This window comes from Hemicordylus capensis, chromosome 4 (genome assembly GCF_027244095.1).
Source record: "Hemicordylus capensis ecotype Gifberg chromosome 4, rHemCap1.1.pri, whole genome shotgun sequence".
Lineage (NCBI taxonomy): Eukaryota > Metazoa > Chordata > Lepidosauria > Squamata > Cordylidae > Hemicordylus > Hemicordylus capensis.
The window spans coordinates 114,477,269-114,503,522 of NC_069660.1; the positions used below are offsets into that span (position 1 = coordinate 114,477,269).

General features: G+C 43.6%; 1 long non-coding RNA gene across 1 annotated transcript in view; it reads left to right on the top strand.

Moving 5' to 3' along the window:
- Positions 1-1,382: 1,382 nt before the first annotated feature.
- LOC128323971 (uncharacterized) overlaps positions 1,383-26,254 on the top strand; it is a 67,748-nt gene continuing 42,876 nt past the window's right edge. The window contains exon 1 of the long non-coding RNA XR_008306557.1: positions 1,383-1,544. This is a non-coding gene — a long non-coding RNA (uncharacterized LOC128323971). The remainder of the gene's footprint in view (positions 1,545-26,254) is intronic.

The window sequence follows — 26,254 nt, forward strand, 5'->3', positions numbered from 1 at the left end:
AATGAGCTTCCACGCTGTGTTGGAGCCACTGTCAATGACAATGAATCCCCGCTTGAAGTTGGGCCTCCCGGCAGACTATTCCTCGATCTGGCATACAATCATGTTCTCCAGTTTATCTGCTATGTGCACCACATCCATCTCCTCCATATGCAGCATGGCCCGCCTGTGCCTTATTGCAGGAGAGGGGCTGGCCATTGTGACAGCAGCAGTGGATGTGACCTCTCTCTCCAGCCTTCAACAGTGAGCAGTAAGGGAAAGGAAAGCAGCATGCATACTACTGATGCTGTTCCACAGATCATCTGTGAAATGTATGCTGGTGCCGGGCCCTGCTGCTTCCACCATGCCCGAAACGAGCTCCCTGCACTGTACAGGGAGGGGACCACTGAAGGTGGTCCTTGAGGGGATCCTTAGTCAGGATTCAATCAATCAATCAATCAACCTTTCTTACCGTCAGAGACCAGCATAAAGTTATACAAGTTAAAATTTGTCTGTTGAAAGTATGGGAGAATAAAGGTGATTGCAAATATGATACATAGAAGGGCTAAAATTAGACTAATTGTGATTTAAAAACAGATTAAGATGAAATGATTACTTACATACACATTAATAATAATAGAACTAAAACTACTAAGAATAAGAAAGATATAATGGGACTATTTCTGTTATAAAAGAGCACAAAAATATAAATGATTAAAAGAGCATAATACTGTTTCTATTATAAGAAAGCATAAAATGGTAATGGTAATAACATAAAATGGTGATAAAAGTGGGCAAGACATTACAAGAAGCAATAATAGCAATAAAAGTTAAAATTATAAAAGACAGTAATAAAAATGCAACAATAAAATTAAAAGTAAAAGGAGATGAGGGCAAATACAAAGTCTAGTCACCAGAAATCGGATTATGACTAAGGGGGCTCGCAGTCCATCAGCCTCCAGCAGATGCCGATCGCCGCCACACGAAACCTGGCAGCACTGTATGTAATGGCAGGCTTAGAGTCAGAAAGTAGCAGAGAGGTATAAAATTGGCTTGGACAGCTTTAGTCAGGAGTGAGCAACTGGAGAAACTGGCTTTCTCCAGCATCCGAAATGGCTAGTCATCCAGAGCCATCATCTTGCCTATGATACAGGTCACGAGATGTGGGTCTGTTTGACCAGGATGTTTACTGTCCAATGCCTTGGGCATTGCTTGACCAGGAGTGTCGCCTGCTTCAGCAAAACTGGTGCATGCCCCTTATCAGTGCTAGTCAAGGGCACAACTTACTGGCTGGAACAGCTGCCACTCCAGGAGCCTAGGGGGCTCCTCCTGGAACTTCCCCCAGGAAGAACTGAAATAATGGGTTAAAAGGCACTTCCTGGTTGCTTCAGGGAATATATTCTAATACATGTTGCCCTTTTTTCTGGGGGCACTGCCAGGAGGAATCAGATTGGCAGAAGCACCATGGGTAGCAGCTGTTCCAGACAGTAAGACCAAAAGAGGAAGTGGTAGGCAGGGGAGGAGAGGCCGGAGGAAGCTCCCTGCTCTGGAGGATTCCCTGGCTGCTGGTAAGTCAGATCTTTTACTAGCTTGTTTATTTGTTGGGAGGGGAAATGCAATCCCTGCTTTCTCCTTTCTGTCTTTTGCCCTTCCTTTCTGCTCTCTGAGTTTCTCCTTGCTTTTTGCCTGGCTTTTTTGCTTTCTGCCTTCTTCCTCCCCACCCCACACAACCTTTCTGTTTCCTACTTTTGCTCCATGTTTCTGCTCTTTCTGTTTTCCTCAGTGCTGGCAGGCTTGGGTAAATACCCAAGCCCGCTGGTGTGGAGGAAAGCAGGGTAGGCTTCTGCCTTGGTGACCAGGTTCTCCCCTGCCCCCCTCCAGCCTACTGGCATGCAAGGTTAATGGGGTGAAGACTTGGGGAGTGGTAGTTGTGTCAGCCCTCCAACCTTCTTGCCCTCTACCCCCACCAGCATTTGGGTACTCCGCCCTCTGACTGCCACTCAGCTCTGAGTTTTGCTCTGGACACAGCGAGTGTCAGCCATCCTTAACCTCCCCTTGGGCCTTTAAATTTAAAAACAAAACCTAGCACCCTCTCACACCTACACTGACCTAACACACTACAAGTATAGTACAGCAACTACACAACAGCAACATGACAGTACACTATGCACCTTTGGAGAAAAAAAAGGCATCAGGAGCAGCAGCAACAACAATAGCACCCCAAACCAGGAAGGCTCTATTTAAATCCCATATCTATGGGTGAAATGGGTTAAACAAATTGTTCCACTGACCCTCTGTTGTCCACTTCAGTTGGAGTGGAGGCTAACCAGAGGCTGCAGGCCTAGCAGAGCAGCACCCACTCACACACACCAGGGGAAGGAAACCAGATGTTGGTGGCCAGCAGAGCAGCCTCCCCCTAAGAAAAGGAAAATAACCAATGTAAACGTTAAAAAGATGCAAAGAGCCAAAAAATAGAATAGAATAGAAAAATGAAAGAATATGTTCATATGAGAGTGAAAAAGCCTTTCTCTGACTATCAAGCCCCTGTAGTTAAAAAAAGAAAAAGAAATAGAAACTGCAGCAGCTCCAAGGGCCCGGCCTGGGCCCAGCAGGCCACACAGATGGGGAGCTGGGCTGGCTGGTGGCTGGGCACCAGTTAATCTGGACCCAGGCACAGCTGTGTTTTCAAAATGAAAATTAAAAGCAGCAGCCAGCAAAGAGGGAAATTAAACTGAAAATTAAAAAATAAAGTTTTTTTTTTTGTTGTTGTTGTTGTTTAAATGGCCAAAGACTGGGCAGAGAAGGGCAGGAGCCAGGCAGGCACACTGCTTTTTTTTAAAAAAAGAAACAGCCCAGCCAGTGAAGAAAAAAATCCCGCAAGCAAAAAATTAATAAATAAATCCCATAAGGCAGCCATCCAATAAATCCAATGGCAGTCCAATAAGGCAGGCAGGTAGGCCGGCAGAAATGCTCTGTGAAGATCAGAGACTCCACAAACCCAGGTAGCAGCAGCAGCAGCTCTCCAATCTAGGAAGCTTGAGAAAAAGTGACTTTGCAAGGCCAGAGGGTGACCTTTAAACAATATTTGAGACCCCTTCCTTTGCTGCACCCTCTGTCATCCCTTCTGTCCTGGCAAATGGGGTGACCATTGTAACTGAATGGCACAACTGGCATGCCAAACAGACAGATCTGGCCAGTGGCAGCTTGGCCAATCTCTGAGAGTGACACATAGTGTCACAAAATGGCCACTGCTACTAGCCCTGCATAAAATAGTGGTTCAAGCCATTAAGCCACCTTCAAGCCAGTTTGTATCAAACCAGGTTTGGCTCAATTTGCATTCGGACTGGCCATGTTCTTTGAATGGTCAGTTCAGCTCAAGCTCCAGCCTTCGAACCAAACTGGCTGAACCTCAAGCCAGCTCGATTCCAAGCTGGCTCGCACAACTCTAGCTTCCACTAGCATCGCTAGAAGCATGCACACAACAATACTCAGGATATAATCCACTGTCAGTTTTCTTGACTTGCACTCAGTGACCACCTAATTGGTTTCATAATGTAATTTTGTTTACCATGTAAATTCCCACTGATAGGTTGGGATCATCCATGTGACTAATCCAAAAAGGAACAATCAACAGCTGGCAGGACAAGCTATAATATCAAACAGGATTTTTTGAAGTGAATATTTTCAGGTGGTTTTCTGAAAATTGCTGATTTCAGGAAGTAGTGAAAATAACTAACAGGAAAATTCTCTCTGCAGTACTTCCATATATTCTCAAAATTTAATCTAACAATTTTAATCAATGATTTTAATTATCAGATTAAATGTTGAGAGTAGCTAGAAGTACTGCATAGATAAATTTCCTGTTAATTATTTTAACAACTTTCTGAAATTAACTGGAAAGAATTTGAAGCCTTGACTCCCTGCCACCCACCCTCCAAGCTACTCTCACCTACTTTGCTTTCTTGTGGTTGAGGAGCAGTAGCAGCAGGAGAACAGAAAAGCACATTCCAGGGCACAAGGATCATGCCCCTGTGGTCAGGTGAGATTGAATGTCTCTCTCATATATTTCTTTATTGTCATTTTTACCAGGGTGCGAAGGAGAGTTTGAAGTTGTCACTGTTGATCACTGCCTGGGAGATCCAATGAACATTTGCTCATGTGTTGCTTTGACCTTTGAAAGCCACTTGAGAGTACCTAAATTTCAAAATCTTGCTATTAATACTAAATCCTTAATGACGTTTTAGTAATCTAGGAAGGTCGTTACTAGTAAGTCCCAGTAGGGCTGGTTGTGAAAAGCCCCAGGTTTGCTCCCGATCCCGCTGCTCCTCCCGCTGATAGCCCTGATTCCAAACCCAGGCTTACAGTGAGGAAGGAGCACAAGTGCACACCCCAGCTGCTGGCAGCTGCTCCTGCATTTCCAGCAGCCATCTTGTTCATAAAATTGGAGTGAGGAGTGGCCAGGCAGCATGGAGCTTTCCCAGTGCACCACACTGCTCATGTGGTGCATTGTGGGATACTTGGTGGCCTGGTTTTCTTCCTCCACACTCCCTATCAGTGCTTCTTTGGGTGTGCAGGGTTTGGTCATCTGGGGGGAAGCAGATAGGCTCCTGCAGTTCCCTCAGCCTACCCCCTTGTGGTTGTGTGAACAACCTCAGTGTTTTGCTCTTTTTGTCAAACTGTGTCCTTTTTCTTTCTTGTGCTTTGTTTTTATGGTCAATGGACTAATAAAATCTGATGACAATGAGGTGGTGGTGAGATACACATTTCTGTTCCCCTGCCCTCCTCAATGTCTGATACAGTCACAACAGTCTGCCATGTAAGGAGTGCCAGTAATTATAATCTTTCCAGCACTAGTGACAGATGGCAGAAGTGCGGGTGCATCTGGCATGTTAGGATGACTACATCAGGGAGGACAGGTCTTCCTGACTCTATCTCTCCATTTTTCTGCTTCTTCTGGTGCTATGGGAAAGGGAAGTAGAGAAGGGAGGGAGTGGGTGTTTATTTATTTATGGCATTTTTATATTGCCTCACCCAGATGGCTTTAGGAGGTTCACAAATATAAAAACAGATTTTAAAAAATAAAGTATTCATTAGAACAAATTAAAACCAGTTTTAAAATCATTTTAAAATAATGTTGAAGGTTGTGGAAGAGATCAGGTCAGATCCTTTTGTGCTCCTGATTACCTCAGTGGGGGCACAAGAAGATTCAAACAGAGCTGGAACTGGAGGCAAGCTACTTTCCAATAATTTGTTCTTCCAAACCTCATTATAGGGAGGTATGAGCCGGCTTGAGGGCTGGTCCAAGGCCGGTTCAGGTTTAAAATAAAACATGAAAAAATGGTGGACTTACTGACATTGCAGGGCCTCGGGGGGTGCTGCTGCAGCTGCTGCTGAGTCTCCTGATGTCCCCCCACCAGCCTCCCCCGGTCTCAAAGACCCACTTCTGGCCATTTCCAGCCTGTTCCAAGCCTCTCTGCACCGACGGTGGTCATTTTGGACCCCACTGCGCATGAACACTGGCCTTCTGCATGGCCAGATCATGACCCAGCCATGCAAATGGCCAGTGACCGTGCACAGCGGCCTCCAAAATGGCCACCACCAGTGCAGAGAAGCTTGGAATAGCCCATTTGAGACTGGGGGGAGACTGGTGGGGGGAGGGGGAACATCAGGAGAAACTCCCCCCTTGTGGTTGTGGCAGCACTCCTGAGGCCCTTCAATGTGATAAGTCCTCCATTTTGTGCATTAATGTTTTTCCCATCCCCCGTTCCCCCACGAGCCAGGCCCAAACCGGTTCGGACTCGAGCCGGGCTGGGCCCGGTTCTAGCATGCACAAAAACGGACTGGATCCAGTTCAATTTGAGTCTGGTTCTGCTTGAACCGAACTGGGTTTTCCAGTTTTGTGCACACCCCTCCCTAATTAACAAGGGTTTGCTCATCTCTAATAAGAATAGTTTCACTTTATCAGTGCCAAACATGTGACTATACCTATTTATAACAGCCAGCCAGGTCGTTGCCCATTAATTACTGTCCTGTTAAATTCCCAAAACTGACAGCAGAGTACACAAGAAGCAGGATCTTTCTAGGTCCTTACAGTCAACACCCAGCTTCTTGTCCATCATTCTTCCCTTTCCAGTAGCCCTTTCCAGAAACTCCTTCATTTTCACCACATTTATAGGCAGTGAAAATGTAGAGGTTACATGCTGGCAGGGGGCACTCACAAAAGTGACCAAAAAATGAGGTCCAGAGAGTGGTTTACCAGCAGCAATCAAATCACAGTGATCCTTTCTTGTCCTGAGAAATGGTATCCTCTCTCCAGTCAGTGACTGCAGCAGTGGTACTATGCTCCTTCTTCTCTTGGCAGCTGCTGGTCACCATTTTCTTTCCCAGAATACACTGATGAATGAAACTTGCTCAGTGAATTTACAAAAAGAGAATATAGCAGCCAGCAGCGACCAGCAGAACGAGGATCAGTGTTGAACTGCATGCAAAGATGACACCATTTTTCAGTTGAAAAAGAAAAAGGATTACTACCAGGGATGCAGCAAGCTTGGAGTGGGCCCTAGGATAAAAAGTGAAGATGGGCCTCTGATTCCCCCCTGATTCTCCATACAGGTGCTAGGGGGAGACCAAAAAGCAAGCTGTTATCCAGTTGGTGTGCCGTCTTCCCTCAGGAGCCTAGGGACATTCCCCCCTGTTCAATTGTAGCTACACCCCCATTACTGCTGTTGTGCTGGTGGTGGTAAATTGCTTCCCTAACCCTCAAATGCTCCATCACTTTTGTGTATTCCCTCCTTGGAAAGGCCATAGTGAACTTTGCAGGGTGTAGTGGAGGGGAGGACACGCAGGGTCAGAGTACCAGTACTTCTGGGTTTCTTTGGCTGTTGGGGTGCATATGACCATGGGGGTGCCATGGAGAGTGTCGTAATTCTGAACTTGCAACTATACTGGGGGCTCAACACTCCTTCCATCAAGCAGAAGTAACAGTGTCAATCAGTTAAGCAGTGGATTGTTCCTTTGCAGGGATTTTTAAAAAATTAGGACCAATTCTTTGTTTGAAAGAGAAAACTGTAATAAATGTATTAGTACAATTAATTGATGAATGTAGCAGTCCTGTCAAAGTGGAGGGTCATTTTATATTGCAATCATTTGTGCAAACATGCATGGTGGCCTAAATAAAATAGCAAAGTAATACACATAAGAGATATAAACATTGGATATGTTAATGGCCTCCACATCAAGAAAGTCATGAGGCAATGATAACATGGGCAAATAAATGTGGGTGAAAAGGTCACAACATGATTAATACAATCAGTCCTAGTTAACTGTATTGGGGTAACTATTGCTCCCCAAGCACTGTGAGTACTACACTCAGGTTGGAGGTCTTCTCCCTAACCTGTTTGGGTAATACGATGACTATGATGATGAATATTTATATACCACAAATATTTATATACTGCTTTTCAGCAAAAGTTCCCAAAGCGGTTTACACAGATATGAATGAATAAATAAATAAAATGGCTCCCTGTCCCCAAAGGGCTAAAATGAAATATAAGAGAGACCCCAGCTACAGCCACTGGAGGGATGCTGTGCTGGGGATGGATAGGGCCATTTGCTCTCCTCTTGCTAAATAAAGAGAATAACCAGTTTAGAAAGGTGCCTTTTTGCTCAGTTAGCAGGGTGTAATGCTTAAACCTGGCTCAGAAGAGAGGATATGACAAATTTGAATCCCTGCTCATCCTTACCAACCCAAAGAGGGATCAAGACAATTTGGGAGACCTCAATTCTTAAACCATTCAATCTTTGAGGTTCATAGCAGAGTTGCCATACGTCCCAGAATTTCAGGTATCATCTGGATTTCAAGCATCTCACACACACACACACACACACACACACACACACACACACACACACCCTCTAGCCCTTGTAGTATTGGAGTTATGGAGCAAAATGTGCAGTCACTATTCTGCTCAAAAATTATTTCAAGCCAATTTAACATAATATGCAAATTAGGCACCCAGATTTGGAAAGCTAAAATATGGTAACACTAGTTCATAGTCGCCCCAAAGTATAGCCCTCATGCTGTCAAGCATTGAGGGCCAAATTGATGACTCCTCCCTTTGCTAAAACTTGCCCAAGGGTGCACACCAGTCAGTTCTACTCCTGTGCCCTGCCTGCACTCACTCTGTCAGTTGTGGCCTAACTAAAGTGGACAGAATTCCACCTTACCACTATGAATGCACTGGTGGGATGATTTGCATCCGTATATGATCTTTCAATTCCACCTCTCGCGAGTTTTGCAAGAGGTGGGGAAATTGGGTATATATAGTAGGTGAGCCATTCTCATTCAGTGCACTTGTTGGGAGGAAGCAATTGCACCCTCCCACCTGCCCTTCCTGGACATCCTGGGGTTTTTGTCTGGTCGCTCCTTTGGGGGTGGCTGTGTGTGTGTGTGGGGGGGGTCCTTTTTCATTCTTTTGAGTGGAGGAGAGGCTGCCCTCACTGGGATAGTTCTGTTTGTTTTTTCTCTTGGGTGGAAAAACTGTGGGACAGCTTACTAGTTTGTATTAGTTCTGTTTTGGGGATGTGAGTGTTAGTTTATCCATTCATTCATTTATGTGTGCTTTCTAAAGCAGTTGATTCAATCAAGGGAATCAGGCTGTTCAGCCTTGCATTGGCAATCTTTCTCTACTTAGTTAACCACTATTTATTTGACTCTCTGCCTGGGACAGTTACACACAACAGGCTTTACCGTGAGTTTACTGGGAGGCTTTATTGCAAACTTGAAGTTGTCCCAAAAAACCAACACAGAGTGGATTTTTTTATGCCGGACATAAATCGGGCTACACTCTAACACACTGTGAAAAACCTGAATTGTGTGTGAACTGCTCCCAATAACTCGCAGGGACTTTGGGGTAAATTTGGACGATGTGTGAATGCACTCTCTCCATTGAAGAGATGTGAGTTAATGGGCTTTAAAAGCCCCATATGCAAAGCTTCCTGGAGGCTATTGCTTGGGTATTTTGCCTCAATTTTCCTTTGCAGAAAATGCCTGTTTGTTATAATTAGTTTGTTTTAGTAAAGTCCTGCCCTGGATTTTTTTTCAGTGCCCAGTTTTAAATCCATTCTTGTATCTGGCCTCATCATTTTATTTTATTTTTTATTTACATTTTCTATCCCACTCTTCCTCCAAGGAGCCCAGATCAGTGTACTACATCCTTAGGTTTCTCCTCACAACAACCCTGTGAAGTGGGTTATGCTGAGAGAGAGGTGACTGGCTCAGAGTCACCCAGAAAGTTTCATGGCTGAATGGAGATTTAAAAATCCCTTCCTGACCCAGCAAAGGACAAAAAGCAGAGCTTATTCTGAGCCATGGGGTGTGAAGGAGAGAAGTCACTCTGCCACCAAATGAGATGCTCTGCAGGGAGGTACCATGGACAGCAAGGCCATGCTCCCAGCCAAACACCTCCACCAATCCCACCTGGAGCTTTGTGCCTTTCAAAGTCTGCTCTGCCCCCAGCACAAGGCCAGGGGTGTGATGATGTTCTGAATCACATATCCCAACATCTCTGCCATGCAAGCCTGATCCATTTTATAGAGCTTACAGTAGATACAAAATATGTTCACCTTTGGGAAGGTAATGGAGCTCCCTAGACTTGGATTTGCTGCATGCAAACCTATCCTTGTAGTTGAACTTGTATCCCTTCCAGACCAATGTGTCACTACTGAGAAGACCTCTATGCATGCTTGAAATATTCCACTAGCATTTTAAAGATATGAGACCTGCATTAGATGGCATTATAAAGATGCTATGAGATCTGGATTTTTCATTAAGAATACTATATTTGGGAACTGAACCTATTTATTCAAAACCCTAAAACACCCTACCTTTTACTAGTGAGCAGTGCGTGGACTGGGGCCATAATGAGAAACCTTACTCCACTGATTCATTCAAAACCATAAAACAACCTCCCTTTTACTAGTAAGCAGTGAGCAGATCAGAGCATAACAAGAACCCTTACTCCACTGATATCAATGACTAAACCTCCATGCATTTCTGTGTGGTCAGGGCTAAGTCTATAAGGTTTTCCACTGGAAAGGCCAGCAAATGCTGAGATGTATTGAACAGAAGCTTACTCTTTTAGTCTATTCCATGTGGCATGTTAAGAAGACAAATAGATACTTAACTAATGTGGTTAAATCAAATATCATTTCCAGGTAGAGACCTTCTGTAAAAGTCAGCTCTTTGCTAAGAGAGCACTTTATGGCTCAGTCATAAACCTTTGACAAATACAGGCTTTTAATAGAAATGGGCATGACTGGGGAAAAAGATTTTGAAACATACACACAAGCTGTGTGACTACTGTTCAAAACAAGGAGGGCTGCTTATTTTTCTAGCAGGGTTCCTGTACCTATAATAGCTGCCTGATAGGTAGAAATTGTGCAGGCGAAGCTTTTCCCATCACGACATCTACATGCTAGGAAAAAGCTTCTGAAAAATAAAAGACAAGCACATTGAAGGGTGGAAAGAAAAAACCAGTAACAGGTGAGACTGCCAACCAGTGTTCCCTGTACCAGGTATTCTCAGTTGTTGTTGATCACAGTTCCCATAAACCCCAGCCAAATGCCATTGTAGCTGGGGAGGATGGCAGTTGTAGCCAACAGCATCTGGGGATCTTGTGACCAGGGAACACTGGGGCCAACACTCTTTTAAGATTGTGATCCCTTTGAGGACAGGGAGCCAGCTCATTCATTCATTCATTCATTCATTCATTCATTTATTATTTCTCTATGTATACCGCTTTGGCAACTCTTGTTGAAAAACCGTATATAAATATTTGTTGATGTTGTTACCCTTTTGCAGCTGCATGTGCAAACAGGCACACTGCATGGCTGGTTTCTTGCCTGCTCCATTCCTTAGCAGACTACTGTGGTGTTTTTGGTTAAACCATTCCTTGATCCAGGCCAGATTTTGAATGGGGCTTTAGTTATCTGTATTCCAGTCCACAGCTAACAAACAGCCAGCAGCAAGAGCACTGAAAAGCAGTCTGCACTTGCCTCTCTGTACATAATATCTATTTCATTAAACTATTAATATTCCTGATTCCACTCCACTGCCTTGTCCATGCATACCACAACTCTTTCCCTTGGAGTCTCCAACTACACAGTCAAAAAATTGATTTGTGCCACTCTTCCATGATAAAAGGCTGTGTGTGTGTGTGTGTGTGTGTGTGTGTGTGAATTTTGTACTGGGTGTCTCTACAACATGAAAGTGGCCTTTAACTAGGGCACTTTTTCTATCAGCACTGCATGCATACTTTGGGTATACCATGCACGCTCTGGAGCAATGTGCTTGTTACCATTCACCATGACATGTACCATAGTATTCAAAGCCTCTGTGTCAGCCACCATTTGTAATTCGGAATCTCTAAAACATGTTCCTTTTTTCTGCATGCATGCATGAGCAGACATGCACACTTCCAGCCCCTTCTGTCTCTCTGAGACTCCCACACCTAAGATGCTCTTCCTGGTCTTGTGAGTGATCGTAGGAGCATTTAACTCCTGAGCCTTGTGGTTACGCTTCTATAAACTAGATGTCATCTGTTGGCTCATTATAATACACTTGCCAAGCATAATCTCTCTGCTGTTGAATACATCAGGCCTCACAAGCCTGGATTATATTTCCCCTCATGGAAGCTAAAGGAACATTATGGATTTTATCACTGACATGTGGAAAAGCAATCAGACACTACATTAGTCAGCTGTCACTGCCCATTTGCCTCCTTATTCTCTCCATGTTGTAAAGACGTTCCTTACAAGGTTCCCCAGAAACTGACACTGCTAGGCAAGACTGAGCAAATGCTTAAGACAAATAATAATGCCTGGGTCCTATTGATCTGCTTTATTATTTCTGCGCTTCATCTGCATAAAAGGTGTTAGATTTCCCCCTCCTCAAGAGAGTGTAAATTTAACATTCAGAGTTGCCGAAAGATCACACCTTAGTATAAATGATTCAGTTTTTGAGGTTTAATTGATTCCCTGGTCATATAACATTATTTCAGTCTCCTGATGAAATGCATCAGGATTCTCAAGAAAGATGTGGAGACTTTTGTGCAGCTGCAAAGAAAGGCAGTGCCTTTTTAAATTTTAAAATGTACACTCTGTTATTTCCCCTTTTAACACACCATACTTCTCAAACAAAGTGAAATTAAAGAAACAATAAAATCGTAGGTGGACTCTATAATTCAGAAATAGACAAAGTTCAGGGGCAGGGCATCACAAGTTCAAGGTTCAGTCACCAACATCTCCAGTTAGAATGGATATTTAGAATGTAAAAATCTTCAGTTAGAATAGATCCAGTCAGCAGGGCTTTAAAAGGCATCTATTCCCAGACTATGGGAAACAGGCAGCAGAGATATAGGAAGATGCTGAAAGGCATAATCTCATACTGCACGGGATATGACAATGGTAAAACCCAACTGTATTCTACCAAAGACAACCACAGGGCCATGTGATCACCAGGAGTCAACACCGACTCGACAGCACAACTTTACTTTACTTGGTCTCTGGGCAGACCCACTGAGAGCTAACAGTCTGACTTCATAAGGCAGCTTAGATGCTCATAGAATAATTTTTTTCTAGACAAACAGTTTGATTTGCATGTGTGCATATTAACATTTGAGGTTCCCTTTTACCAGTAAAGATGAGAAGACACTTGCATCCTTCCATGTACTGCACAGTTTGTTCAGGCAGTTCCTGTGTGCACACATTAGTGTATAAAACGAAGGGGAAGTTTCATTTCATGTTCTGAAAGTTTCATTTCAGGCTTCTGACATCTTTGCCTTATTGGTTGTGTGCCAGAATTCTGTCAAGGGGCATTGAGCAAACTCATCATTTTGGAGGGCAATTCCCAAAGCACTCAGTATTCATTTTTAATATATAAAATATGCTCAAGGAGCTCTACAGCATGTTTTACAAGAAACATCTGTGCCTAGCCGAACAACTTAAATGATCTCAATGAACATGTTTCATTCTTTTTAATTGAGCAAAATAAACGTATATTATGAAAATATGAAGTTGCCTTATACTGTCAGACCATTGGCTAGACCTATCTAGCCTATTATAGTCTACACTGACTGGCAGTGACTCTCGAGGGCTTTAGACAAGGGTCTTTCAGAGTTCTAAATGGCAATGCCTGACGTTCTATGTAGAAAGCTCTACTGTGAGCTAGGACCCAATCCCCAATATTTTCATTTAAAATCACACATGAAGTGATCACAATCAATTCCATTGTTTCACACAATGACATGAATGTGGGCACCACAGGGCCTTTTACACTATGAGGAAATGATATACAAGTTCTCTACTGGATTAAAATAACACAATGGAAAGGCTTAACATGGTGACCAAATATCGTGTCCACCCTGTTTACACAGTTTGCACGATATGTGAGCAACATGCAGACTAAATTAGTCTTGAACATTTCTCATTGCAATTGAAGCAACTTTGGGAGCTGGTCTTGTGGTAGCAAGCATGACTTGTCCCCTTAGCTAAGCAGGCTCCACCCTGGTTCCATATGAAAAGGAGACTAGAATTGTGAGCACTGTAAAATATTTCCCTCAGAGGATGGAGCCACTCTGGGAAGAGCAGAAGGTTCCAAGTAGGCATCTGCACAGAACCCTTGGGGGCCAGTTTGATGGTGGTGTGTGTGTGTGCAGCTTTAAGGGCGGGGGAGGATGCACTTACCCCCCACACACCGCATTTCCCCCGATGACGCTTGGTTCCTTAAACATCCCCTGGGGCGTTAGAATACCTCCCTGCCTCCCCCTTTGCTACGTTTACTGGAAGTTCCTGGAAGTAGCGGATGTACCTGTGCATGACATGTGCTTGTGCGTGCACGTTGTGCTCATGAGCGCACACATCAGGTGTCTGCACGTGACGTCCATACGTGCTCAGGTGCACCCACTACATCTGGGTAGTTCGGGTAAACGTAGCGAAGGGGGCGGCAGGGGGGTATGCTGCTGCCCTGGGGAATGTTTAAGGAACCGTGTGCCAGCGGGGGAAACGTGGTGGAGGGAGAGTGCATCCTCCCCCGCCCTAAAATCTGCAACCCCCTGCCATCGAACCGGCAGAACTAGCCACCATTTGAACCAGTTCAGAGGCCCATAAAGAGCCTCCGAACCAGTTCCGTGCATATCCCTAGTTCCAAGTTTCCCCTTGGCATCTCCAATATAGGGCTGAGAGAGTTTCCTACCTGCAACCTTGGAGAAGCTGCTGCCAGTCCGTGAGGACAATACTGAGCTAGATAAACCAATGGTCTGACTCAGTATGGCGGCTTCCTATGTTACTATGTAAGCTAGTAATGACTAACCTGTCTCATTTATTTCAATGGTGTTTAGTCATGACTAGGTAGTCTAGATGTTATCAGTGCCTCCAAGGGATTGGAGATACAAGGGATTGGATCACAACTTCTATAAGTGGAGTTTTGCTCATGGAAAAATTCACTCATAGAATGGGGAGTGGAAGGGGGTTTTCCTGCTCTTCCCTCTGCAACCTCCTGCACAGAGGCAGAGCTGCCCGTCTTCAATAGTGTCCCTTGAACATGGGCCAGTGCAGCCCTAGGGGCCTCTCAGCCTCCCCCTCCCCCGTCCCCCTTCTGAAAGGTCTGACAGCTGTTCTTTCCCCTCCCACATCTTCGCACACTTGTTCCCTGCCTCTAGTCTGCTGCCTCCCTCAACTTCTGCCTGCTTGTTATTTCTCTTCCGCCTGCTTGTTTCCAGTACCTTCCTCCTTCCACCCCTTTCCTTCCTTCTTCCAGCAACTGCAGCAGCAGACAGCGGGTGAGCAGCTGGGGAGGTTGTGCGCTTGCCATGAGAGGAAGGCCTCATGTGTGTCACAGGAAGGAAGGTCATGCGCATGCGTGACCAGGGAAAGGTCATGTGTGCTACCATGTGCATGCCATGGCAGGAGGACCACACACCAGGGGGGCCTGAAGACAGGTCCACCGGCCACTAGCTATGGCAGTGTTCCTGCAGCGACCCAAAGTCTGCTCTTGAGTGCTGGAACATGTAATATGGGTAGACTGCAGCAGGAAGGGAAGCACAGAGAAAACTGGACTCATCTGCACCTTTGGATCCAAGTCATTATCTCTTTATAACTTATGGAGAAATAGTTATCAAAATGCCTTTTACTACCAAGTGATAAACCTTGCAATTTGTCATATGCCTACTGAATTTTGAGTAGCAGGAATAGGCCCAGCTGAGCAGCCAGGTGGAGAATTGTATCTGCATACAGCTGCTGCCATAACAAGAGGTGAGATTAACTCAGTGCAAGAAGTGAGGAAACTGCAAATTCTAATCTAAAGTACTTGTCTATTTGAGTGTTTGTACATATCTTCCCTTCAGGCATTAAGCCATAAACCAACTGTTCTATATATTATATCGCATTCTGGAGGCTATATCACTATAGCCCTATTCAGACATCATGTTGTAATCTGATGTCTGTACACATATAAATGTTTTTGTGTGAATGACTGTGTATGTGTTCATTTTTAAAATGGGTTTGGAAACAGGTCCCTGAAATGCAGGGTACAGATAGGAGGTTTACTGCTATATGTGCATTCAACATAATGTGTGTAATTGTGCATGTGCACAGATATGAACGTGCATTCACTGTACACAGATTGTATGTGTGTTGAACATAACATGTGAATAGGTCCTATGGGTGTGAGGGAATGTGACTTTTCAAATAGACAAACACATTTAAAATAACGCTCCCTGCAAGTAATAAGCTACAGAAATCTGTAGTTGGAGTTCATTGTTGGCTTTCAGGAGAGCCATTAAAACCTATCTGATTGGCCTGGCCTTCCAGGGTTTTTAAACTGTTTTAAATGTTTTAATTGTTAATGGCTGTATGCTGTTTTTACATTGTTCTGTAATGATTGTTTTTAAAAAGGATTGATTTGTGGGTTTTATTTTTATTGTTGTGTACCACCCAGACCTGTTAGGATGGGGTAGTATATAATGTAATACATACATACATACATACATAATTGATTCAGTCTCTCTCTCTCTCTCTCTCATTTGTTACATACTGCTATTCCCATGACTGCAGGAAAGAGGGCTAAGGGAGCCCAGCCCACTTTCCTGTGGTTGTGTTCTGCCACGGGAGCTGCGCAGTTCCCGGCAGCAAACCCCACTAACTTCCCTTCCCGTTAAACGAGGTTAGTGGAGCGAGCTCTTTGCTAGCCCCGTTCCCCTGTTTGTCAGATGCCGTGCTGTGCCACTGTGCCACAGTGACTCATGAGGAAACCTTGGAGGCTCCAACAATCCTCCTGGCCTCCGACATCTCCCCAGAATGCCCCACTGCCCTTACTAGCTCCATGATGGAGCCAGTAGTCATGTGGGTGGCTGATGCAGCTGTCCAGGGCAAGGTCCCTGCTCATCTGTGGGGAGAGCAGGCTGAGTCCGTTCTCCTTGCAAACCACCTCGCAATGCTTCACTTCAATCGTGTGAAGCACTTCACTGTGTGTTTTAACATGGGAAAGCATTCAAACACTCACACCCGTATGTCTGAATTGGTTCACTCTAAAATTCTACTACTTGGGACTATCCCTTAATTTGTCATAATGTATATGAGGTTCAGAATGGGGCAACTGCCACAGTTCAACAGTATGTGCATAGTGCAGTAGGGAAGCCGTATATTTGTTTCCCCTGTGATCTGGAGAAAAAAGGGGAGATGAATAATAGGGTGGGCAAAGAAAGAAGCAGCAGGTGCAGGAAAACAGGGAGTTATGATCATGTAGCCACGGAGAAAGAAAAGCCAAGTACATGAAAGGCAGGTTTATAGAGATGACTGTAAGAGGAAAGGTCACTGTAGAAAATAAGGCTGTGGAGAAAGCATGTAGGACCTAGGCAGAGGTGGTAGTGTGCTCTTGGTGAGAATGAGGCAAACAAGCAGAGGAGCAGGGAAAGTATAGGGTTGAAGACAGAAATATGAAGAAGAAGGAATATCAACATAATGGGGGACAGGGAGTAGCTGATTTTCACATATTGGTGTAACTTAAGTAGCCAAGCATTTGGCTACAGCTCTCTGACTATTTAAGAGAAGAGCTAACTAAGGTGCTTTAAAGTAAGTAAAGTGTGCCATCAAATCGATTTTGACTCCTGGTGCCCACAGAGCCCTGTGGTTTACTTTGGTAGAATACAGGAGGGGTTTGCCATTGCCATGAGATGATGCCTTTCAGCATCTTCCTATATCGCTGCTGCCCAATATAGTACCAGCGGGGATTCGAGCTGGCAACCTCCTGCCTTTTAGTCAAGCATTTCCCCACTGCATCACTTAAGGTGGTTAAGGTGCTTTACTTGCAGTCCAGAAACATGTGAAAATTATAGGTTAAGGTGGTTACCTTCACTTCCATGTCATATAAGCAGTACATATTAATTTCATATATTATGCTCCCTGCATCCATGGTTTGCTTTGGTCTTTCAGCTTGTCTTGGGCAGGAAAGGCATATGTCTAGGCAAAAATTCTATAGGTGCAGCTTCCCTATCACTTGCTAGAGATGCACCTGATTATTTTCTGCCTGATACATCTCTACAAGGCTTGGTGACTTGTCACTAGGTGGATGGATGGTTTAGATTTCATAACTGAATTCAGGGCTTATAATGGTGGAAGGCTGTTTTTATCCTTCACCTTAACCATATAGGTATAATAATAGTGGTGATTTTAAAGAAAAATGATTAGAAAATGCCATCAGCTATAAAGGCTATTTGGGCAAATATTACTGGCAGGATGTTCACCATGTGACCTTTCCCAAAGCCTTTTTCCACTGATACCGTCAGAAGTGATGGAATAAGTCATAACAATTATAGTTTTCTACTCAGAAATGGGCAGAGAATATTCCCTTTCTATAGAGATAAGCACTTTAGTGTCCTCTTCAGCTGATGAACAGCCCCCATAGCTAGATGTTACCCTGGAGACTGTAAAAGGAGACAGCACTATCTGTTTCCACCTCTCTCCTTGTCCTTTCTTCCTGACCCTTAACCACCAAGGAACTTTGACTACAAAAAAAAAAGAGCAGTTTGGTAATATATGTTGCAGATGTACTATTATGATTATTTTGATCTTATACATTCTTGTCTAATAGCCCATTTTCCTCCAAAAGCTTTACATTTGCCATATATGAGGAAAATAATAACAATTTTCTTATAAAACAAAACACATAGATTTAACATGGATTTAAAAAATATTTTATTTCCACTTGTGGAAGCAAGCCCAGCAATTATATAATACTTCCTATGTATGATTTACATTAATTAGGATGTCATTACTTGGACTTTCAATAAGACAGCAAAGGGCCAGCTTTGCAGATATATGTCAAACTAGGGAGTACATACACATTGGAGAAGACTTCTGTGAATGGATTCAGAGATGGATACAAGGCTCCTCTCCCCCAAAATGCTGAGCCATTACAGTATGTGGGGTGGGGTTATGTCATAAAAAAAACTTTGGCTGCTTTCAGACATAACACAAAACCAGTGTTAAACATGGCAGAGGTTCAAGTATGTGGACATCCGAATGCTTTCATCACCCATCCCAGCCACATTTTTGCCTCCAAACCTGAATTTGAACCTTTGGCTTGTAGTGAGTTTTGCTGCTGAAATATCTGGTTCAGAAGGACCATTGTTTTCTAGTCCGCATTGTTTTTTCCACCTGGGTAACCTGGGTTTTGAACTGCAGCTCCACCCGAACCCATAGAAAGGACGGCTCAGAGCAGCCCAGAAACTAGTCAGCTCTATGCCAGCTGAATTTCTCGCTGGCCACCTCTCAAAGTTCTTGCTCTGCTCTCCGCCATCTCCACACGCCTACTGCCAGTACTTGACAAAAGAGATGCCACATCCCTAGTGTTCTTTCATTAAGGGGAAAGAGCCAGATTGGAGAAAGCACGCTTTCTCCTGCATCTCATGGGCGCCCCTTGTACATCTGAACAAATAGGATGGGGTAACAAGATGGGCACAGCAAGAGAGGTCTTGAGCAATTCAGGACTGCAGAGATTTATGCATAAACACATGAAGTTTCGGTCACACCAGAAATTGAACCAGGTTGTTTCCCCACAAGAGGCACACATGCCAGACTGTAGGGGGAGTGATACTATGGTGCTTAGAAATAACAGTGTGCCAGCCCTGTGCAAATCGAGGCTCCCATCAATGCTACATCTGGAATAAACTCATGGAAATCCCCCAACGTGGCAACCTTACTTTGATTCAGTCATATAAAGAGACAACACTTAGCCCCACAAATCTGGTTTCTGTCTCTGTCCATTGGATTGTATCCCTTCAGCAACCTGCAATGCACAACTTGGCATATTGCCAGTCATTCAGGACCTTTACTTAGAACTACCATGCAAAACGTTTTGACAGTTTTCATATGGGGAAGGATGAGGGGCAAATACACAAGGAACCCTTTCATTAATAACACACCTGATCTAGCACTGCTGCTTAGCAAGGCATCCTTTCAAAGGTGTTGCATGTGCTGTGTGGTTGCGCAGCAGGGCATTGATTGCTCTGGATGTCTGGATGGTGTCTGGACAGTGTCTGTATTTTTAAGGTTCCTATGCATGGTGCTGCCTCTTCCAACTGTATAGAGGGGTTCCTTCAGCTGTGTGTGTTAGACACACACACACGCACACACAGAATTTTTCTATACCACTTTTCAACAAAAGTTCCCAAAGCAGTTTGATTGATTGATGATTGATTTAGTGCCGTAAAGTCGGTGTCAACTCTTAGCAACTGCATAGATAGATTCTCTCCAGGATGATCTGTCTTCGACTTGGCCTTATTCATTCATTCATTCATTCATTCGATTTCTATACCACACTTCCAAAAATGGCTCAGGGCGCTTTAAGTTCTCTTAGTAGTGCATTCATTGCTGTTGTAATCGAGTCCATCCATCTTGCTGCTGGTCGTCATCTTCTTCTTTTTCCTTCAACTTTTCCCAGACTTCTCAAGTGAACTGGATCTTCACATAATGTGTCTGAAGTATGATAGTTTGAGCCTGGTCGTTTGTGCCTCCAGTGAAAATTCTGGATTGATTTGTTCTGTGATCCATTTGTTTGTTTTTCTGGCTGTCCATAGTATCCTCAAAAGTCTTCTCCTGCACCAAAGTTCAAAAGCATCAATACTTTTTCTATCTTGGTTCTTCAAAGTCCAGCTTTTGCATCCATAGAGTGTCACAGGAAAAACCATTGTCCAAATGATTCTAATCTTTGTATGTGTAGACATGTCACAGCATCTAAATATCCTTACCAAGGCCTTCATTGCTACCCTACCAAGTGCTAGTCTGTGGCGTATTTCTTGACTGCTGGATCCTTGACTGTTGATGGTCAGTCCTAAAAGCCAGAAGCTATCCACCACTTCAGTGTCTTCATTGTCAGTTCTGAGGCTGGTTGCTGTACCCATTGTCATTAGTTTAGTCTTTTTTGCATTTAATTGTAGTCCCATTTTTTCACTGTGCTCCTTGACTTTCGTTACTAGAGCTTGCAGATCATCTGCATTCTCGGCTATCAGAGTAGTGTCTTCAGCGTAGCACAAGTTATTGATGTTTTTCTCCAACTTTAAAGCCATACTCATCTTCTTCCAATCCAGCTTCTCTCAGTATATGTTCAGCATATAAACGGAGCAAAGAAAGAGAAAGTATACAGCCTTGTCTTTCTTCTTCGCCGATCTGGAACCAGTCTGTTTCACCATGTTCTGTCTGGACTGTGGCTTCCTGTCCTGTGTATACGTTTCTCATGAGAACAATAAGGTGTTCTGAGATGCCCATTTTCCTAAGGATATTCCACTTCTTGACATGGTTGATACAATCGAAGGTTTTTCTATAGTCAATGAAGCACATATTGACTTCTTTCTGGTATTTGGTTTTCTCAATTATCCAGTATACATCCACAATGATGTCTCTTGTTCCTCAGCCTTTTATGAAACCAGCTTGAACATCCAGCATTTCCCTTTCCACGTAAGGCTCTAATCTGCTTTGGATGTTCCTGAGCATTATTTTGCTAGCATGTGAAATTAAGGATATTGTGCGATGGTTTGCATAATCTGTTAAGTCTCCTTTCTTTGGTATGGGTATGTAGACTGACCTCTTCCAATCTGTTGGCCACTGTGTTCTCCAAATTTGCTGGTGTAGTTTGGTTAGAGACTGATTCTTCTTCTGTTGCCTGCCATATTTTTTGTAGCTATTCCATCAATTCCTGTAGGCTTCTGACTTGGTAATAACCGGAGTGCTGATCTAACTTCATCTTCCCTTACTAGAGGTTCTTGCAAGTAGGGAATATCTTCTAGAGTATCTTGGATGTTGACGTCCCTGCTGTACAGATGTTCAGTATACGCCTTCCATCTCTGTTTGATCTTCTCTGAATCAGTTACTATTTGTCCTTTGGCATCCCTTAACATACCAATTTGAGCCTAGAACCTCCCTCTGAGTTCAGAGATCTTTTGGTAAACTTGCCTTGTTTTTCCGTGTCTATTTCCATCCTCAAGGTCTTTATATATGTCATTGTAGTACTGCTCCTTTTTGCTTCTAACATCTTTCTGAAATTCTCCAAGTTCCTTCCTGAGGTCTTTATCTTTCTTGACTTTGGCTTCTTTCCTCTTCTTGGCAATTTCCACTGTCTGTTATGACATCAATTTTGCTTTCTTCTGTTTCTTGGTCCATGACAGTCTCTTTTCACATTTGTCCTTAACAACGTTTTGATTTCATTCCAAAGTCCTTCCGGTTCCCTATCAATGAGGTTCAGAACTTCAAAGTGTGGTGTAGTGGTTAGAGTGCTGGACTAGGACCGGGGAGACCCGAGTTCAAATCCCCATTCAGCCATGATACTAGCTGGGTGACTCTGGGCCAGTCACTTCTCTCTCAGCCTAACCTACTTCACAGGGTTGTTGTGAAGAGAAACTTGTATGTAGTACACCGCTCTGGGCTCCTTGGAGGAAGAACAGAATATAAAATGTAATAATAATAATAATAATAATAATAATAATAATAATAATAATAATAATGCCCCCCAGTGAGGCACTACCTTGGCGTGGTTGTGGGGCTTGCGTGCTCTGAGGAAGGTGAGAGCTATGCCAGAGGTCCAACCATACTGGACAGGTCTCAACAGAGGAGCCTGACAAAGAGTGCCTCTCCCATCAACAATATGGTGAGACGTAACTTTAATAAATCTATACTGAATCGGTCGTCGTCCGGGTCAACAAGGACCGCGCCAGTGCTGGAGTCCCTGGACATCTGGTGGCAAGTGGGCAACAGGACTCAGGATCTTCAGATGAGCAACCAGGGCTGAAGACAGCAAAGTTACTGGAAGAAACGTCGCTTAACCGAAAAAAATATATGAAAAATGCCAACAAGGAAATAATGATCTGCTATTACAAGTCTAGTCCAACTAGAAGAGGTTATTTAAAAAGAATGTACCAAATTTGGAAAGAGAAGCATCCAGATACAGAAATAACAGAACAAAGGCTAGCAGACCAGAGAAGATTCATAATCAGAAATAAAGTATTCACAGAAGTTGAGCTGGAAGAACTGCAAAGAGCAACACAGGCTCAAGACATGGAAGAAGAATTACCACCAACTGAAGCAGTTGCTCAGGCGCAGGTGGAGGAGGTGTTGGAAATAGAGGATGCCACTGTTGCTGAACTGTTTCAAAATCAAAACGAGGCAACCTCCCCTTTGCCTTCACCTCAAAAACCCAAATGCCGTTTAACAGAAAATCAACAAGAACTAAAGCAAAATAACTAAGCACATGAACCAAACAACCACCAGGGTTCGATTGCCAGCTCTAAAAACAGTTGCCAAAAAACAACTTGCTCAGGTATTAAAAGATGTCAATGCTGCACTTGCAGAAATAACAACCAATAATTTGCAAGAAACAAACCAACTAATGTACAGTGCAGCAACAGTAATAACATCACAAGAGCTCGGATATAAGATCAACGGACCTGTAAAAAAAGAAAGTAGTACATCACCTAAATGGAAGATTAGATTAGAAAATAAAATCTCCAGGCTTAGATCAGATGCGAGTAAATTGAAAGATATGAAAGACAAGAAGCTGAAGAATGAAAACACCAAAAAGTATCTGATCCAAAAATACCACCTAGATTCAAGGAAAATTAGAGAAGTCCTGGAAATAATAAAACAGCAAATAACAGCAGTGTCAAAGAAGATTAGAAGATATGAAGCCAGAACTACACAACACAGGCAGAATCTCCAATTCCAGTCGAATCAGAGACCTTTCTACCAAAGTATAGAAGGAGAAACTGCAAGAAACATAGAAACACCAAATAAAGAAGAAACAGTGCAGTTCTGGGGGAAATTATGGGACAATCGAATAGATTATAATAAAAAATCAGGCTGGATGAAAGAGGTCAAAAAATGTTACCAACAAATGCAAGATCTAATAATAGCACCAGAATTAATAAGTGAAAGAGCAAATAAAATTAAAAATTGGACTGCTCCAGGTGACGATGAACTGCATGGCTTTTGGCTTAAACACCTAACAAGCCTTCATAAACAACTATCAAAACAGTTCAATCACATTTTGCAAGGAGGTTATATTGAACAATGACTAACAACTGGGAAAACTCATCTCATCATGAAAGACCCAGCAAAAGGTGCAGTTCCAAGCAATTATAGACCGATAACCTGCTTGCCAACCATGTTCAAATTATTATCTGGAATAATAGCAGATGGAGTGATGCAATACTTATTAACTAACAAACAGCTTCCAGTTGAACAGAAAGGAAATTGCCCGAACACCAGAGGCACAAAAGACCAGCTGCTGATTGACAAAATGATTTTAGAAAATTGCAAGAGAAGAAAAACCAATCTAAGTGTTGCATGGATTGACTACAAGAAAGCCTTCGATTCATTGCCTCACACATGGATACTAAAATGTTTAGAAACAACTGGTGTCAGCAAAAACATTCAGATATTTATTAAAAAAGCAATGAGCATGTGGAGTACACAGTTAACAATCAATGGCGAGACACTTGGACAGGTTAGCATTAGAAGAGGCATTTTCCAAGGGGACTCACTATCCCCTCTGTTGTTTGTAATCGCCATGACCCCACTTTCACAAATACTCAACAAAACAGTCCTCGGATACCAAACATCTAAAACATCAAGTCAAATCAACCATCTGCTGTACATGGACGATCTGAAGTTGTATGGAAAGTCCCAGTCAGAAATCAAATCACTGCTAAACACTGTCCATATATTCAGTAGCGATATAGCAATGGAGTTTGGACTAGACAAGTGTGCTGCATTAATAATGAACAGAGGAAAAATAAGAAAAACAGAAGGAACAGAACTGCCCAATGGAAGCAAGATCAAGAACCTGGAAGAGAAAGAACCTTACAAATACTTGGGCATTCTCCAGGCTGATAACATCGCACACACTGAAGTTAAAAGAAAAATTGGAAGTGAATACATCAGGAGAGTTAGAAAAATCCTAAAGTCCAAACTCAATGGCGGGAACACCATACAAGCCATAAACACCTGGGCTATACTTGTTATCGGGTACAGTGCAGGAATAATAGACTGGACCCAGGCAGAGCTAGAGACGCTAGATCGTAAGACCAGGAAAATCATGACCATCAATCATGCTCTGCACCCCCGCAGTGATGTCAATAGGCTATACCTCCCTCGCAGCTCAGGTGAAAGAGGAATGCTGCAAGTCCATCAAACAGTAGAGGAGGAGAAAACAGGCCTTGAAGAATATATAAGGGACAGTGAAGAAGATGCACTTCAAATGGTAAATAATGCAAAACTATTCAACACCAATGAAACAAAGCAGGCCTACAAGAAAGAACAAGTCAAGAACCGAGCAGAAAAATGGAAAAAGAAGCCACTGCATGGTCAATATTTGTACAATATAAGTGGAAAATCAGACATCACCAAGACCTGGCAATGGCTTAAGAATGGCAACTTGAAGAAAGAAACAGAGGGTTTAATACTGACTGCACAAGAACAGGCACTAAGAACAAATGCAATAAGAGCCAAAGTAGAAAAATCCACCACAAAAAGCAAGTGCCACCTTTGTAAAGAAGCAGATGAAACCCGGTGGTAATTGGCACCCTGGGTCCAGTTCCAAAAGACCTTGAAGAGCACCTCAACACCATAGGGGCCACAGAAATCACCATCAGCCAATTACAAAAAGCAGCTTTACTGGGAACAGCCTATATTTTGCGACAATATCTATAACAATTGACAATAAAATTCTGCCATCCCAGGTCCTTGGGAAGGACTCGATGTCTGGATAAAACAAACCAGTCAATAACACCTGTTTGACTGTGTAAACAAGAAATAATAATAAAGTGGTTCCTGGTGTTCTCCTTGAAAATGATGGGAACACTCTCAAGATCATATTGTGGAAGCTGGATAGCTTTCTTTTCCTGCTTTAGCTTGACTTGGAACTTGCACATGAGCAGTTCGTGCAAAATCACTGGTGCAGGGTGGCAGCATACCCACTTGCCGCCCTGTTCAGCATCAGACTGGAAGTGGCCAGTTCGTGTGCACAGACTACAAGTAGCCAGTGCACATGCATGGCATGCACTTGCTGCCCTGGTCTGATGCTGACTGGGGCAGCAAGAGGTTATGCTGCCGCCCCGTGCCAGCGATTTTGCAGACAGTGCCAGTGGGGGAGATGCGATAGGGGTGGTGGTAAGAACACCCTCCCTGCTCTTTAAAGGTAACTTCCCTGCTGCTGAACCAGCTGAACCGCCGGACTGCTAGACCAGTTTGGAGGTCTAAAAAAGGACCTCTGAACCAGTTCAGGCACATTGCTAGTACACACAGAGGGCACGGAGGGCACCAGGGTAGGGGGAGGTAAGATCGACCATATCTTTCTCTTAGGCAATCCTCTGCTGCACCTGGCAGCTGGCTCATGCCACCACACAAGTGGCTTTGCCAAGAACCATGCAACATTCTGGAGGCCAGGGAAATGCAGTCTGGCCTCCAGAAATCCCACAATGCACCACATGTGGACCACAGTGCATTGGGGGATTTCCTCATGAGCCAGGCACTGTAGGTACCCAGCTCTGTGTCTGCTCAGGCTGCCTGCAGCCTGAGCACAACTGGTGACTGAGGTAAGAGGGTGTGCAGGCCTCAATTCCGGCACTTCACATGAGGAGCCCCACCCAGATAGTGGTGCAAGCCTGCATAGGGCTGCTCGTCTGAACAGTCTTTCTGGGTTTCAAATGGATGTTTCCCAGTCCTATGTATAGAT